Raw genomic sequence first — 15,444 nt, forward strand, 5'->3', positions numbered from 1 at the left:
CAATCATTTACTTCAATTTCGCGAGTTTAAAGTTACGCACTATCAGTTGTTCATTTTACTTACATTCTCCTCTCCTTGTTTTTTCTTGGCCTTTCTTCTTTTTTGTAACAGCACAAACACTTTTTGTCACGTATTTTACACAGGCGCACTGCGTTATCCGCCATGTTGTCGACTGACAGTTTTGTTTACATACAAAGAATTTATCTATGGACAGAGTTATATTTTACGAAAGTTTTGAGGTTCTAGCTAAGCTACTGTTTACTAAACATTGACTTGGGTGATATAAGTATTCTAAGTACGATGTATACTAAGTTTTTTGTTTTGTTACTTATTCAGTATTGAAGATAATAAACTAACATAACACATTCATACAAAGCAATAATTCATACATTTACAGATAACAAAGATAGAATTAAGATTTTTATGTTGTATACTGTTACATACATTTGTTGGGTTTATATTAGATTATTTTATTTCTTGATTGTGCTTAGTAAGTGGTTTGATAAGTAGAGTGTGGAAGTTTTTCAGAAATATTCGGTTTGGATTCTCTGTTTGGTCGTTAAGTATGTCAGAAGGGGATGCATGTTTATGTGAATAAATTTCGATTTCTTCTAGGAGGTTCATTCTTTTTCCTTTGTTGGCTAGGTGGAGAACTTGTAGGTTATGAGATATGTCTGTTACTTGATGTTCTTCTTCTGCTACATGTTGGGCAAATGTTGATTTATTTAAGTTTTTTAAACGAAGAGCATCCATGTGTTCTCGAAAACGTACGTTGAAGTTTCTACCTGTTTGGCCTATGTATGTTTTTGGACATGAGTTGCAATTAAGTGTGTATATTCCTGATGTATGTAAACAAAACTGTCAGTCGACAACATGGCGGATAACGCAGTGCACCTGTGTAAAATACGTGACAAAAAGTGTTTGTGCTGTTACAAAAAAGAAGAAAGGCCAAGATAAAACAAGGAGAGGAGAATGTAAGTAAAATGAACAACTAATAGTGCGTAACTTTAAACTCACGAAATTGAAGTAAATGATTGGAATCGTTGCCTTTGCACAGGCCAACTGCAGCATCCAAACTGCTGTTGACATTGTACCACTGTAGAAACTGAAGATACATGTAATTTGCCAGCTGAAGATGGGTGCAAACCCGAAATGCATATTGGCATAAATAAAACGCATTAAAAAAAGTGACTGGTCGGTGTATTTTTATAGTAAAATATCATTATCCACGGCCACGGAGCTCAACAGTCCAAATAAAATGGACAAATTGTTACTGTCACCTTTATTTAAGCATATGGTTAGACCAGTCTAAACTGTAGTGTAGTAACGAACGACAATTGGACTTTTGAAGGGTAATGATTAAGTGTAATGTACCCTTACATTTACAGGCGATGTTTTGGCGTAGGCAGCAATTCAGAACGTAGAAAAGGAAAGCCTATATGAGAGGACTCAACAGTTGGAAAGTGACAACATTTCAATATTGCTCAGTATACAACCAGGATAGTGTTAATCCACTAATATACTTAGTGAGTCGTACCAAAGAGGAACTGTACGAAATAATACTCAGCAAGACAGAAATCGTTTTTTCAGTCATTAAAAGAAAACTTCGTTGGTATAGCTAAATAATTCACAAACTAAAAGTATTTGTATACAGTAACTATTTATATATTCTAATTGTTTGCTTTTATAAATTGAAACAAAATGAAAAGGAAAGCATCCGAAATGAAATTCATTGGAACGACGCATCCGAATGTTGATGATTAGCTAAGACGTTAGTGTTAATATAAATGCTGGTAAGGCAGTAGTAGACTTTAGTGGTGTGGACGCATAATGAGAATGGAGGGCAATGCTTACTTTTTTATCATCTGGAAACTTGATTTCATCATCACTATGTACTTTTCGCTAAGAAACGCACGACCGATAGGAAGTGCAGAAAAAAGATTTTGCCGTGTCTTTTGCGAGAACATTCAATTCCTTTCTGGCAACTTTCAATTGTGGGTCGTAACTGGTACTGTTGTCCACTCTCCTGGCATTTTAATATTTAATTTCCCCCTCTCTGCTTTTGCTATCTAATCGAGAATGAATTGCACAGAAGAAAACTTTTATCCATTATGGACGTTTGTGATGGATGGTAATTTTTTTTTTTTATTATTTTCCCGTTATAGGTTTCAAGTCGCCTTAAGACTCACCATCAGACTGTACAGTTCCTACTATTCATTCATAGCATTGTGGGGGCTGTTTTGTAGAGTTACGTGATTCCATCCTGGTGCACAAATCAACTTGTAAAACATTATGGGAGTTGTTGAATGTGCCGAAATGTGTGTACTGTTGTGTAATTAACATAACTGGCAAACATAAACAGTGTTTTATAAAGTGATTTGTGCACAAGGAATAATCTTATTGAATTAAATAATTCCACATAAACACCTCCACATTGCTATGAATGAATGAATACTAAGAACTGGGGCAGCTGATTAGGATAAAACCGACAACGCAAAAATAAAAATTCCACTATCACAAAAAGCGACTACTTGCAGTAATTTCTGAAGAACTTCTGTATCTACAGAAGATCGCGGACATAGTCCTTTTATATAGTTTGTGACTGCAATATCGCGAGGATGCGAGCTATCGCCACACGTAAGAAATTAACGTCACAAACTGAATCTATTAACTACGAACGACATGAAATACAAAAATAAGTTGGCAATAATTCTGTATGCAGATAATCGATAAACTCAATAGAAATTTCATACCGCATATTTTCCTCTTAACCAGAAAAAAGGGAAAAGAAAAGCAAGCCAACTAATCATCGATGTTTAAAAAATGATCTTAAAAAGCGGTACTCACACGATTACAGTTGTAAAATGGCGACCTCTGGCTTCCCAGTTTGCTTCTTGCAGTCACAGTGCAGTGTTGCCTTGACGTGAAGAAACAGGTCACTGGATTTGGGCGTCCCGTCTTTTGTACTTGAAAGCCAGCTAAATATTCCCCAGCGTGCTAAAGTACCGTGTGACACGAGTATGGTTGTTGCCTGGAGACATTCGCTGTGGAAATGGAATACTGCTGTATAGTTACACCTCATTTACACGCGGACATTAACATAAAGATATCATTGTCTGGCTTTTACAGTTAGTCCTTACAAAACTTGTGCTGGTGGAATGCCTTAAAACTTGAAAATCTGTTACTGACGTGTTACAGACTCGTAGACAGTAAGGAAAAAACTCAAACATTTGCATGACAATATGCGAGACCAGAAACAATTAAGAGCCACGCTGACTGTCTACATAAGCAATAGTTTACATGTAATCGATCGGCGAGAATTTCAGCTACTGTATTACCTCTCCCGGTGACAACGCGAACCAGACTGCGCAAAGTGGATAAATGTACGAGCCACCTAGCGTGGCTAAACGCAAACCCGGTGCGTACCGGATAGTATGGGCTGGTCCAGACGGCAAAGCCGGACGCTCGCAGTCTATACGAGGGCGAATTTAAAAGTTCACGGTCTGTCACAGAGATGGCGTTGAAATCAATAGAGCTTTGCTTATGTGCATGTTACTGAATAATATTAAAAGTCAGGTGTGTACTTGATCAGATCAATACTTTAGTTCACGCGACTTTTAAAACGTAGTCCTGTGGTGTGTTGGATGGTTTATCGTCAGCGGAAGTCAATCCTAGCTTGGTGAAGGTTTATGAAAGGTTTGCCCGTTATTTTCAGTGAAATCTCTCTATTTTCATATGTTTACGTAGCTCAGTGGTACGCTGCAGTACGATTTAACTTATAAGAGTGTGCAAGGTTGGGTGTTTCTGTAAGCCTGAGACTCCATTACGCAGTTGAGTTTTCTTTCGCCCAGATAGTTCTCTCTTGGAACATAGCAGTGCTTTCGTTTGAAAACATGGATTGTTTAGTGAGATAGAATAATAGAATTGCCTTTTTTGTCTCAAAACTGTAACCGGTGGGACGACAGGGCAAGAAGAAATTAGGAACGATGAAAATACGCCTAATGATGCACCAGTAAGGAAACACTTAAATAGAGCACACTTTCGTTGTAAGGCTTCCTTATCAACTGCATACTAATTGAAGCGTTAACCCTTCTCCTTGGTGAGAGTGTCATTTTCAGTATGGAATAGTTTTCTTTTCTGATTATAGTCCCAAAACCGGTTGAAAGTCTAGCGCATCTTCAGACGAATCTACTTAACCAACGGTTACAGTTAGTTTTTTGCATGTCATATGTTACATGGTTTATGCCCTTTCCCATTATGAAACCGCATAGCTGCAGTCATCATTGGATGAATTGCAGTTAATAATTTCAGTGTCTTAAATCATCAGCATGCATGTTCTGACTGTAAGTTACAGCACAGTAAATTCGATCTCAAGTACGAAACCACGAAATTTTAATTATTTTATGACATTCAGATTTCGATAAAACTACCTACGTTGTAATTTTTCGTTTTCATAATAGGAAAGGGCATAAACTATGTGAATGTGATGTACAGAGCCGGCCGCGGTGGTCTAGCGGTTCTAGGCGCTCAGTCCGGAACCGCGCGATTGCTACGGTTGCAGGCTGGAATCCTGCCTCGGGCATGGATGTGTGTGATGTCCTTAGGTTAGTTAGGTTTAAGTAGTTCTAAGTTCTAGGGGACTGATGACCACAGATGTTAAGTCCCATAGTGCTCAGAGCCATTTTTGTGATATACAGACAAACTGCAATCATAGGTTAAGCAGATTCATCCGGATATCGCCCGGACTGGCTTGAGACAGACTATAGATCGATAAATAAAAATCAGGACGTGACTGATACGATTTTATGAACACATTACTCATTGAAGCATCAATGAAATATCAAATACGAAATCGAATTACTGAGTGGGACTAACTGTAGCAGCCAAAGAATTAATGAAGTTTGGAATGACAACTTAAAAGGATGGCGTAACATGGCGAAATGTAAGAAAAATACGGTTAAAGGTGCGATGCAGTTGTTAATATGAATAGCTAATAACGGCATGACGATAAAGATTAATTAACTTAGTAGCCTAAAGGATGTGAAGTGTGTACCTTGATTCTTTCATTGACGTATGGAACTAACAGTCCCAATATCAGCTATGAGGAAGCACAGCTATTGAGGTGACCAACCAATTCCACAAGTACAGGAACTGTTGGAATTTAACCATGTATTCTGGTCCTGTTAAGTGAGAAGACTGTCCTTTTAGTGCGTAACCTGTGTGTGTGTGTGTGTGTGTGTGTGTGTGTGTGTGTGTGTGTGTGTGTGTGTGAGAGAGAGAGAGAGAGAGAGAGAGAGAGAGAGAGAGTCAGGAAGAACCCTAAGACGAATTCTGGGACCTTTAATGTAAAATGTTGCCAGATTAAAGTATCTGTTTACACTCTGGTGTTTCCTCGTAATTTCTCTACTAAGATGTTAAAAGTGTAATACCTCAATAGATAACGCATCAGTAGCCCGAGATAACAGTAATCTGATCAATGTTGACTTTGCTGTGAATGGATGTCAGAACGGTAATCAGTCAAACTAAATAAATGGATGCACACAAAACTTTAACAGTACCTTAAAAGGGATTGTCCGCAGCTCGTGGTCTCGCGGTAGCGTTCTCGCTTCCCGAGAGCGGGGTCAGGGATTTTCACCTACCCCGAGATGACTAGGTGTCGTCGTATTGTCTTAATCATTATTATTCATCCCCACTACGGTCGGAGGAAGGCAACGGCAAACCACTTCCATTAGGACCTTGCCTAGTACAGCGGTGCGGGTCTCCCGCATCGTTCCCCAACGCTCTGTCAAGAAGCATGAGGCTACATCATCATCGTAAAAGGGATTGAAACTAATTAATTGTACTGCAGTGTTCGCTATAATTAATTTCATCCTGATATGAATTACGATCTTAAAGTAAATGTACTATGCATAAGTTTGTCTGCATCCGAAAATGATTTTCGTGAGAAAGTAATTAAACACCACGTTAGAAAATCGATTAAGGAATTATGGATTATTGGAAACTTTGAAACAGCATGTAAAATTAAATGCAAAATGTGGAATATTAGCAGTGTACCAGTAGTGATGTAATACTGTCAAATACATTTTGTGACTTGAAGAGGTTGGCACAGGAGAGGAATTAGTGCCGGCCGCGGTGGCCGTGCGGTTCTGGCGCTGCAGTCCGGAACCGCGAGGCTGCTACGGTCGCAGGTTCGAATCCTGCCTCGGGCATGGGTGTGTGTGATGTCCTTAGGTTAGTTAGGTTTAAGTGGTTCTAAGTTCTAGGGGACTTATGACCTAAGATGTTGAGTCCCATAGTGCTCAGAGCCATTTGAACCATTTTTGAGGAATTAGTGGCAGGTCTCATCAAACCCGTCAGAAGAGTGATGATAAAAAAAACTGGGAGAGTCATTAAAGCTTTGAATATTTTGATTCAAATTAATATATGAAATAATAAACAGATACAGAACTAGGCATGTGAGAAGTAGGGAAATAAGTTATCGAACAAGCGACTTGGTTGGTAAAGAAGAAGACGCGATTATAAGGTGCAAGGTAAAGTAAGAAATTTTCCAAGTAGTTAGAAAGAAATAGCACATCAACTAAACTAAACTCCGTCTGAACAGGCCATGAAGGCCCAACGGCACTGACCGGCCGCCGTGTCATCCTCAGCCCACAGGCATCACTGGATGCGGATATGGAGGGGCATGTGGTCAGCACACCGCTCTCCCGGCCGTTGTCAGTTTTCGTGACCGGAGCCGCTACTTCTCAGTCAAGTAGCTCCTCAGTTTGCCTCACAAGGGCTGAGTGCACCCCGCTTGCCAACAGCGCTGGACAGACTAGATGGTCACCCATCCAAGTGCTAGCCCAGCCCGACAGCGCTTAACTTCGGTGATCTGACGAGAACCGGTGCTACCACTGCGGCAAGGCCGTTGGCACTGAAGTACATACCTAAATTTAAATTGAGAGTAAATAGTCCCCAAGGCAGACGCAGAGCGTAAAGCGAAGCGCGCTAGCTTGCGGGACGGTTGTCAGGCGGTTTTCCACGCTCGCTTGGACAGATGTGCTGGTCCCTCCCTCCCTCCCATCCACCACTGCCCCTCTCACTTTACGCCTCAGAATATACGATACATAAATAGTTAAAATAGGATCACACACAGAACAAAGTTTACACACTTCACACTCGCGCGACTTCCCTTCCTTACAAGGGTAACACCCCATCCCACCCTCCTCAGATTTAGTGGATTGAGGGCCCAGTGGACAGCCCGTCAAAAACTGAACACAGATCAAGCATGAAAACAGGAAGAAGGTGTACTGAAATGTGGAAAAAAAGGAAATAGAAACAGGGAACGGTCCAAGCACAAAAAAGGCAACATAGAGCAAACTGGTAGTCACGGCGTCGTGGCTAAGTGGTCACCACGGTGTTGGACCGCAGAGTGGGCAAGCCGTGGTCAAATCTCCCTCGTGGTTTTTTTTCCCCGCTGTTCACTGTAGCCAAATTTGTGTCTGTGTCGTGGTGTAACGTCCATTTGCAACAGCGAGGTCTAAGTTGGCTCTGAGCACTATGGGACTTAACATCTGTGGTCATCAGTCCCCTAGAACTGAGCACTACTTAAACCTAACCTAAGGACATCATACACATCCAAGGTCCGTAAAAAAACACACACATCCATGCCCGAGGGAGGATTCGAAACTGTGTCCGTAGCGGTCGCGCGGTTCCAGACTGAAGCGCCTAGAACCGCTCGGCCACACAGTGAGGTCTAAGGAAGGAACCTATAATGAAAGTTGATTTTGCACAACTACTCTTATCAGCCGAAAGGTAGCGGCTTTCGAATGGGAACCGCAAACGTTTGATGCAAGGCGTCTCGTCAACCGAATCCTCCACCGGAAAACACCTCTGGTGTGTCATACAAGGCATTAATGACAGTACATGTGTCATATGATAGGAATCTCTTATCGACGCACCTAATTTGTACGCCTGGTGAGTGAGTGACACATGCCTCCTTGCCCGATTTAGGTGTTCGTATGAATGTGAATATTCCCAAAGAAATGATGAAAACGTAATAGTTCGTCACATAAGCTGCAACAAATGAACGCAACAGTTTCACAATCACACATTTTCTCTGTGCTCTGTCAAAACATATGTTTTTGACGTTTTTGACATTTGTATTCCTTTATTGTTCATAGTTCACGCCCATTTATTTGTTGTTTTTCATTTCTGTGAGACCTCCGTGTGGTACCTCGCCTGCTCTCGCTATTCATCACATTTATTTGTGACGGTATGTGTTCTTACCACATGACTGATATTCTGTAACAAGTATATAATATGACAACCGCGTAGACAACCCACAAATATTTTAACTGCAAATGGTGACAGAGTGACTGACACAAATACTCGTCCCGTCACAACGATATTGCTTTTATATCTGTTCCTTCATGAGAAAGGCGCGACGAATTTATTGCCGATCCCAAGTCCTTTCCCGCCCGATCCACAAGTGCTGCTGTTCACACTCTGATGGTCTTATCTCCCTCTGAATAATCTTAGCAATTCACAGTTTTGGTGTCAGTGAAACCTCACAACTGGCTCACTATCCAAACGATTACTAGGAAGGGTGCAAAGATCTGGCGAAAGAAAATAGCCGGAGAAATCTCAAAAGAAAAGCTGTCTTTTCTTGGTGGAACACCATCACTTACAGACCACCTTAACAAAGCATAGAATTTCTGTTGTACCGGTTCATTGTAAATGTGACCATAAATCGAGTATCTAATTAGTATGTATACAATTTGGTGCTCGCGAAACAAGTGCACTCGCGGGAGAAACAGTAAAGATATTTTGAACAAAGTGCATCGTGTCTGTTGGTCTTTTACAGTATTTGCTTTGGTGCGAAGTTGTCATCCCTTTGTGGGGGGAGGAGGAGAAACAATCCTCGGCATTTTATAATTTAACCGAAGTGTGGAAGCCTGTGGAGATTTTTACCGATTCTTTCTCGTGTTGTTCGTAGTGTAGCTGCAACAAATATGCTTATTGACCTTTCGCACGTAAAACAGTAATTGTCTTGTGATGGACTTGCTTTTGTTGTGACTGTTTTGAAAGCGTGCGCGTACCCCAGCACGGATGCTAAGAAGTTGATTACTTGCATGAAGTCGGCCGCTGTCTACATTAAGCTCCAGGTGGCGCCGTTTTGAGACCCAGGAGTCGCGTACCGAAGAACCGGAGCCATACTCCGGCCCAGTAATGCTAGTGTGTATTTCCCTCAGTTTCTGTAAATTACTCAAGCGAGTGCGTAGACATTTGTTTGAAAGAGGTCATCTATTGTGTCTACGGCCTTGACCGATTAGTATCCTGAATTTGTAGCAAATCATAATTTAAAGAAATAAAAGAATTTTCTATCTTCCAGACAAGAAAATTCGCAGCGACTTCTTTGTTCTGTTACAGAAGTAACATGAAACTGAACAAATATGATTTCTAAGAGAAATTTCTAGAGGCATTCCTTGAGAGTAGGAATTGATGATTGTACCGTATAAACTTCGTACTGACTTTCATTCCATTGCAGTCATGTACCTCTGTTCTGTTACATAAGTACAAAAAGTTTTGACACCCTGAAAATGTTAGTGGTCGGTCGAGTGGTTTTGAAAATAAATGAGAAACTATTTGATCAAGCATGTTGTGCAACCATTGGAAAGTATGTGTCAGAGGCCGAACATAGGCTACAGCATGTAATTTTTTCCTTTTCCTTTTTTTAACAAGAAGAATAGCTGGCTTTTGTTATCAGTTCCGTTAGGCCTACATCGCGACAAAGGAAAGGGGACTTCTAGACTGATCCTTTCTTAAGAGTTGCTTACAAAACAGTACAATATACACAACTCTTATTGACATAGAGAAAGAGTGCTACTAAGTACACCTGTTTTGGGTTTTTTCCTTGCATCTGTTACGTAACTGAATCTTGTACCGAGACTGGACATGAATCTTGCTCCCTCCAGGCAAGGATAGGCTTTGATACTGTTTTAAAGGTAATTAACCTACACAACGGAAGCTATTTAGTAGCAACGAGCTGTGAGGTTATAAACGACGAGGATCACCGTTATTGCTTTTGAAAGAAGACTCCAGCGTTTGAATGAAACAGGTTTTGTGTCACTGGGGCCTTATCTACCAGATGTCTGAGAAGACTGAATATTATTTATCAAGAGAAACTAAAAAGTAGCGCAGACTGGAGTCAGAGGGACAAATCGGCTTTGAAACCACAAGAAGAACCCAAGATTAGAAATTAAACATCCAGTCAACATCAAAGTCAATAAAGACGAAACACTAGATCAGTGTGGGGAGGAAACGGTTGTGGGCTGTTTGAAGTGAGGGAAAATGATCGTGCTTTAACGCCCCGCCGACGACGATGTTAAGAAAATTGACCATGTCGTTTACAACGGAACCACACCGCTATTTGCCTTAAGCGATATAGATGAAACACGGAAAACTTAAATCTGGATGGGCGGACGGCCATTTGAACCCAACTACTCCAGAATGCGAGCTGTGTTTCTTAACTACAGTGCCACTTCGGTCCATTCTGGGTTTTTTTGAAGGAATTTCTTGAAGTTGGCTCAAAGTGATTAAGAGAAACAGCAGAAAAATGAGAATCAGAACGGTCCGATGGAGATTTGAGCTGTGCTTCTCCCTAAGACACGATCAGTGTCTTAACATGTTAAATCCAGCCTGGTCATTCCAAAGGATTTAAATATGCTTAATCTCATGTTAGTAAATTGTCGAAGTGTCTGTAGCATAATGTCGTTCTGGCTTCTATGTCAGTGAAAGTTGCAAAAAACAAAACCACAAAGAAACAGCGTAGAGTTTTCTTGTTTGGGAAAGCAAATAAAAGTGTCATTAATGAATATCTTCATAGTCAGCTCCAAGCATTCACCGCGGGACACAAAGATATTGAGTATCTTTGGTCGGAATTTAAAGGTATTGTCTACCATGTGCTAGACAAGTATGTGCCTAGCAAAAGTATAGTGGAGGGAAAGGATCCACTTTGATACAACAAACATATTAGGAAGTTGCTGAGAAAGCAGAGAATTTTGCACAGCCGTTTTAAACGTAGTCACTGCCCCGGTGACAAACAGAAATTATGCGAAATGAAAGCAGCTGTCAGAAGGACAATGAGGGATTCTTTTAACGAATTTGAAAGCAATATTTTATCTGCAGATTCTAAAAATAACCCCAAAAAATTTTGGTCGTACGTAAAATTTATGAACGCTACAAATAATTCAATACCTTCTCTTGCTGACAGTACGGGTAATGTAACTGATGATGATAAACATAAGGCCGAAATTCTAAACCTAGCCTTCAAAAACTCGTTTACGGTAGAGGACTGCAGCACCATTCCCCCTTTAAATTATCGAACAAACGCAAGGATGGCTGACATAGTGTTTAGTGTATCTGGGATTGTAAAACAGTTAAGATCCTTAGGCGCCAGGAAGGCATCTGGCCTAGATTTTATGTTGACTGCCGGCCGAAGTGGCCGTGCGGTTAAAGGCGCTGCAGTCTGGAACCGCAAGACCGCTACGATCGCAGGTTCGAATCCTGCCTCGGGCATGGTTGTTTGTGATGTCCTTAGGTTAGTTAGGTTTAACTAGTTCTAAGTTCTATGGGACTAATGACCTCAGCAGTTGAGTCCCATAGTGCTCAGAGCCATTTGAACCATTTTTTTTATGTTGACTATGCTACAAATATAGCACCATTCTTATCCATCATCTAACAGAGTTCACTGGAACAGCGGAAAGTTCCTCGGGACTGGAAGAAGGCCCACATCATAGCAATCTATACAAAGGGTAGAAAATCGGATGCACATAATTACCGGCCAATTTCACTGACATCGATTTGTTGTAGAATCATGGAACATATTTTGTGTTCAGACATAATGACCTTTCTAGACTATGAGAACCTCATCTGCAGAAACCAGCACGATTTTAGGAAACAGCGGTCATGCGAGACACAGCTGGCCCTCTTTGTGCATGATATACAACAGGCTCTAGATACCGGCTTCCAGGTTGATGCCATATTTCTCGACTTTCGAAAGGCGGTCGACTCAGTTCCGCACTGTCGCTTGCTACAAAAAGTGCGCGCTTACGGACTATCCGATGACACAAGCGGTTGGACAGAAAGTTTTCTAACAGACAGGCAGCAATATGTCGTCCTGAACGGGGTGACTTCAACAGAAACAAGCGTAACTTCAGGTGTGCCCCAGGGCAGCGTAATAGGTCCTCTGATTTTTACGATTTACATAAACGATCTGGTTGATGGTATTGACAGCGGCCTTAGACTGTTTGCCGATGATGCTGTAGTCTACAGGAAAGTAGTATCACACGAAAGTTGTGAACAAATCAATGAGGATTTGCAGAAAATAAATGCGTGGTGTAATCACTGGCAGTTATCTCTCAGTATTAGCAAGTATAACAAGGCGAAAATCCCTATTAACGTACGAGTACAAAATAAATGCCCAGTCCTTGGAAGCGGTAACGTCCGTCAAGTATCTGTGTATGACTATTCGTAATGATCTCAAATGGAATGATCAGATTACACAAGTAACGGGTAAGGCGAACTCTAGATTGCTGTTTATTGGTAGAATCCTGAAGCGATGCAGTCCTTCACCAAAGGAAATATCTGACAAGACGTTAGTTCGTCCAGTCTTGGAGTATTGTTCGTCTGTGTGGGACCTTTACCAGTTGGGTCTGATTCAAGAGATTGAGAAGGTCCAAAGAAGAGCGGCAAGATTCGTGACTAGTACATTTAGAAATAGCGAGAGCGTTACAAATCTCATAGATAGTTTGAAGTGGGACACACTTGCATAGACGGCGCGCTAAACAGAAGGGGCTGCTCACCAAATTCCGAAATCCGATCTTGACCGAGGATGTAGAGCATATATTATTACCACCAACTTTCAAATTGCGCAATGATCACTGATGTGTCGGCAGCTGGGCCAACACCTTGTAGATCGAGGTGGCTTAAAAAGGCACGCGAGACTAACGCAGACGGGCGTGAAGTACTGGAACAGGATACGTAATTAATGCTATCAAGAAAAGAACGGAGTTTCTCATATACTTATCTTTAATTTCTTCTTGTACATCTCTATGGTGAACACAAGTGAGACTCTAATTACAATCACTGTAAGGCTAATGGCGCCTTGCTAGTTCGTAGCCATTAACTTAGCTGAAGGCTATTCTGTCTCTAGGCTAATGAGAGAGAAAGGCTTCGTACGTCTAGTCGCTAGCTCTGTCGTCCGTACAACTGGGGGGAGTTCGAGTCAGTCTCTCGAGACCTGCCTTGTGGTGGCGCTAGGTTTGCGGTCACACAGTGGCGACACGCGGGTCCGACATGTACTACAGGACCGCGGCCGATTTAAGCTACCACCTAGCACGTGTGGTGTCTGGCTGTGACACCACAATCACCATTCAAAGATAAGGGAAATAAGAGCTCGTATTGAGGCATTCAGACAGTCGTTTTTCCCTCCGCGATCCGTGAGTGGAACAGAGAGGGGGGGGGGAGGGTATATGACGTTGTTGGCGCGAATTGTGCCCTCCGCCACATACCGCTTGGGCACTAGAGGACTATATATGTAGATGGTCAAATATGGGGTGGCTATTAAACCTGCTTTTTCGAATCGCTAAACCAAATTCAAGCAACTCATGTTAATGAGTTTTATTACAAAAAAGGAAAAAGTTTACAATACTTAACTTTGACTATTACACAGAAGTGTCGCAAGCAAAGAGCGACATACGAAATAATCAAGTTTCTTCAGTATAGACAATGCTACACAGTACAAGAGAAATAGTCTTGAAGCTACTCTAGAACTGGGCCGCGGCCATTTTGGCGCGTCGTTTATCCTCTTCGCATAGGGGCCGCTGCTGTCGCATTGTCGTCCTGGAGAGAGGTCGGTCAGCGTGCGATTGGCTGACGTCTTCTCTTCTATATCGTTTCCGAATGGCGTGCCGGCGCTTGACTTTACGCTGTAACATAACCAATGTGTCATCTCCCCCTATGAATCTACAACAGTAACTATTACACTCTGAAACCACTTCCTTACTGCTGTACGGCTCCAAGAATATTCTGAGAGATGTATCAGAATTTGACTGGGTAGTTGGTTGACAGTCAGCTGTATTTGACTAGAATGAGACTTTCACTCTGCAGCGGAGTGTGCGCTGATACGAAACTTCCTGGCAGATTAAAACTGTGTGCCCGACCGAGACTCGAACTCGGGACCTTTGCCTTTCGCGGGCAAGTGCTCTACCATCTGAGCTACCGAAGCACGACTCTCGCCCGGTACTCACAGCTTTACTTCTGCCAGTATCTCGTCTCCTACCTTCCAAACTTTACAGAAGCTCTCCTGCGAACCATGCAGAACTAGCACTCCTTTCTTTCATGTCACTTGCATGTAGGATTTTCATAATTTCTCTCAGTCGCCTAAGACAAATGGCAGTATGGTTCCTTTGAAAGGGCACGACCGATTTCCTTCCCTATCCCGAGCTCGTATTCCGTCTTTAATGAACTCGTCATCGACGGGACGTTAAAGAGTAGTCTTACTTCCTGTCCGTCATAGTTATGTTACTGCAGCCATTAATTAGCCTTCACACATATTCCCAAGCGGAAATAGTCTTTTGTTAGTTCACTCTCCACATGGGTGCGATTACAATTCGCCGCCATCGGGCTATACATTTTTCCATCGACAACATTCTAATTCAAAACCAACCCAAGTATTCCCGAATACACGAATTGACGATTACTTTACAATGTGTGTGTTGTTTCTATCTGTTTATGCATCAGGTATGAAATACACACAAATCAGAACAAAAATATCTAAATCTCGGAATGATTTTTAATCTTCCTGTAATACAGCTTCTCATGACATAAAATCCGAGATAGTTCACCTTATCGGTACATATTGGTTTGTTAACTTGATGCCGCGTTGAGAGCAGAATTCTATTCCTTTGCTGGTATTGCCTCGTCAGGGGTAACTGCATTGGAATACCAAAAGACGACTTTATTGGCGTCGCAAAGAACTTCTTTCTGAAGTGTCGAAACATAGCGTAGCAGAGAAAATATTATCGGCTTCCAAACATTAGTACGTTGTAACGCCTGTGAACAATGCGCTGATGACCTCGCTGTTGAGAGCCCTATACATACCACCACCACCACCACGTCAACAACAACAACAACAACGCCTATATACAGCGTCAAGTTTGCCTCCCTCCCACCAGTCTGTTACTAACGAGCGTATACAAACAGTTTATAGGTGGAGATAGTACGTTGCCGGCACAGATAATTTTTGTGAGTATTTTTCGTAACGGGCTTTGAAACTGCTCTGAAAAGCATGTAGTGCAAGTTAAAAATATGCAGAATCTTGTCTAGTTTTGATTACTTTGTGCGAAATCCAGCTTTTTCATTTAACGAAATTTTTACGCGGTCAATAAAGAAATATGTGCA

The 15,444-nt window shown here is 41.7% G+C and overlaps 1 protein-coding gene and 1 pseudogene across 4 annotated transcripts in view; one reads left to right on the forward strand and one right to left on the reverse strand.

Moving 5' to 3' along the window:
• LOC126248185 (transcription factor CP2) overlaps window positions 1-15,444 on the forward strand; it is a 916,521-nt gene that overhangs the window by 851,136 nt on the left and 49,941 nt on the right. The window lies entirely within an intron of this gene.
• LOC126249959 (5S ribosomal RNA) lies at window positions 6,795-6,912 on the reverse strand (annotated as a pseudogene).

The sequence above is a fragment of the Schistocerca nitens genome, chromosome 3 (genome assembly GCF_023898315.1).
Source record: "Schistocerca nitens isolate TAMUIC-IGC-003100 chromosome 3, iqSchNite1.1, whole genome shotgun sequence".
Taxonomy (NCBI): Eukaryota; Metazoa; Arthropoda; class Insecta; order Orthoptera; family Acrididae; genus Schistocerca; species Schistocerca nitens.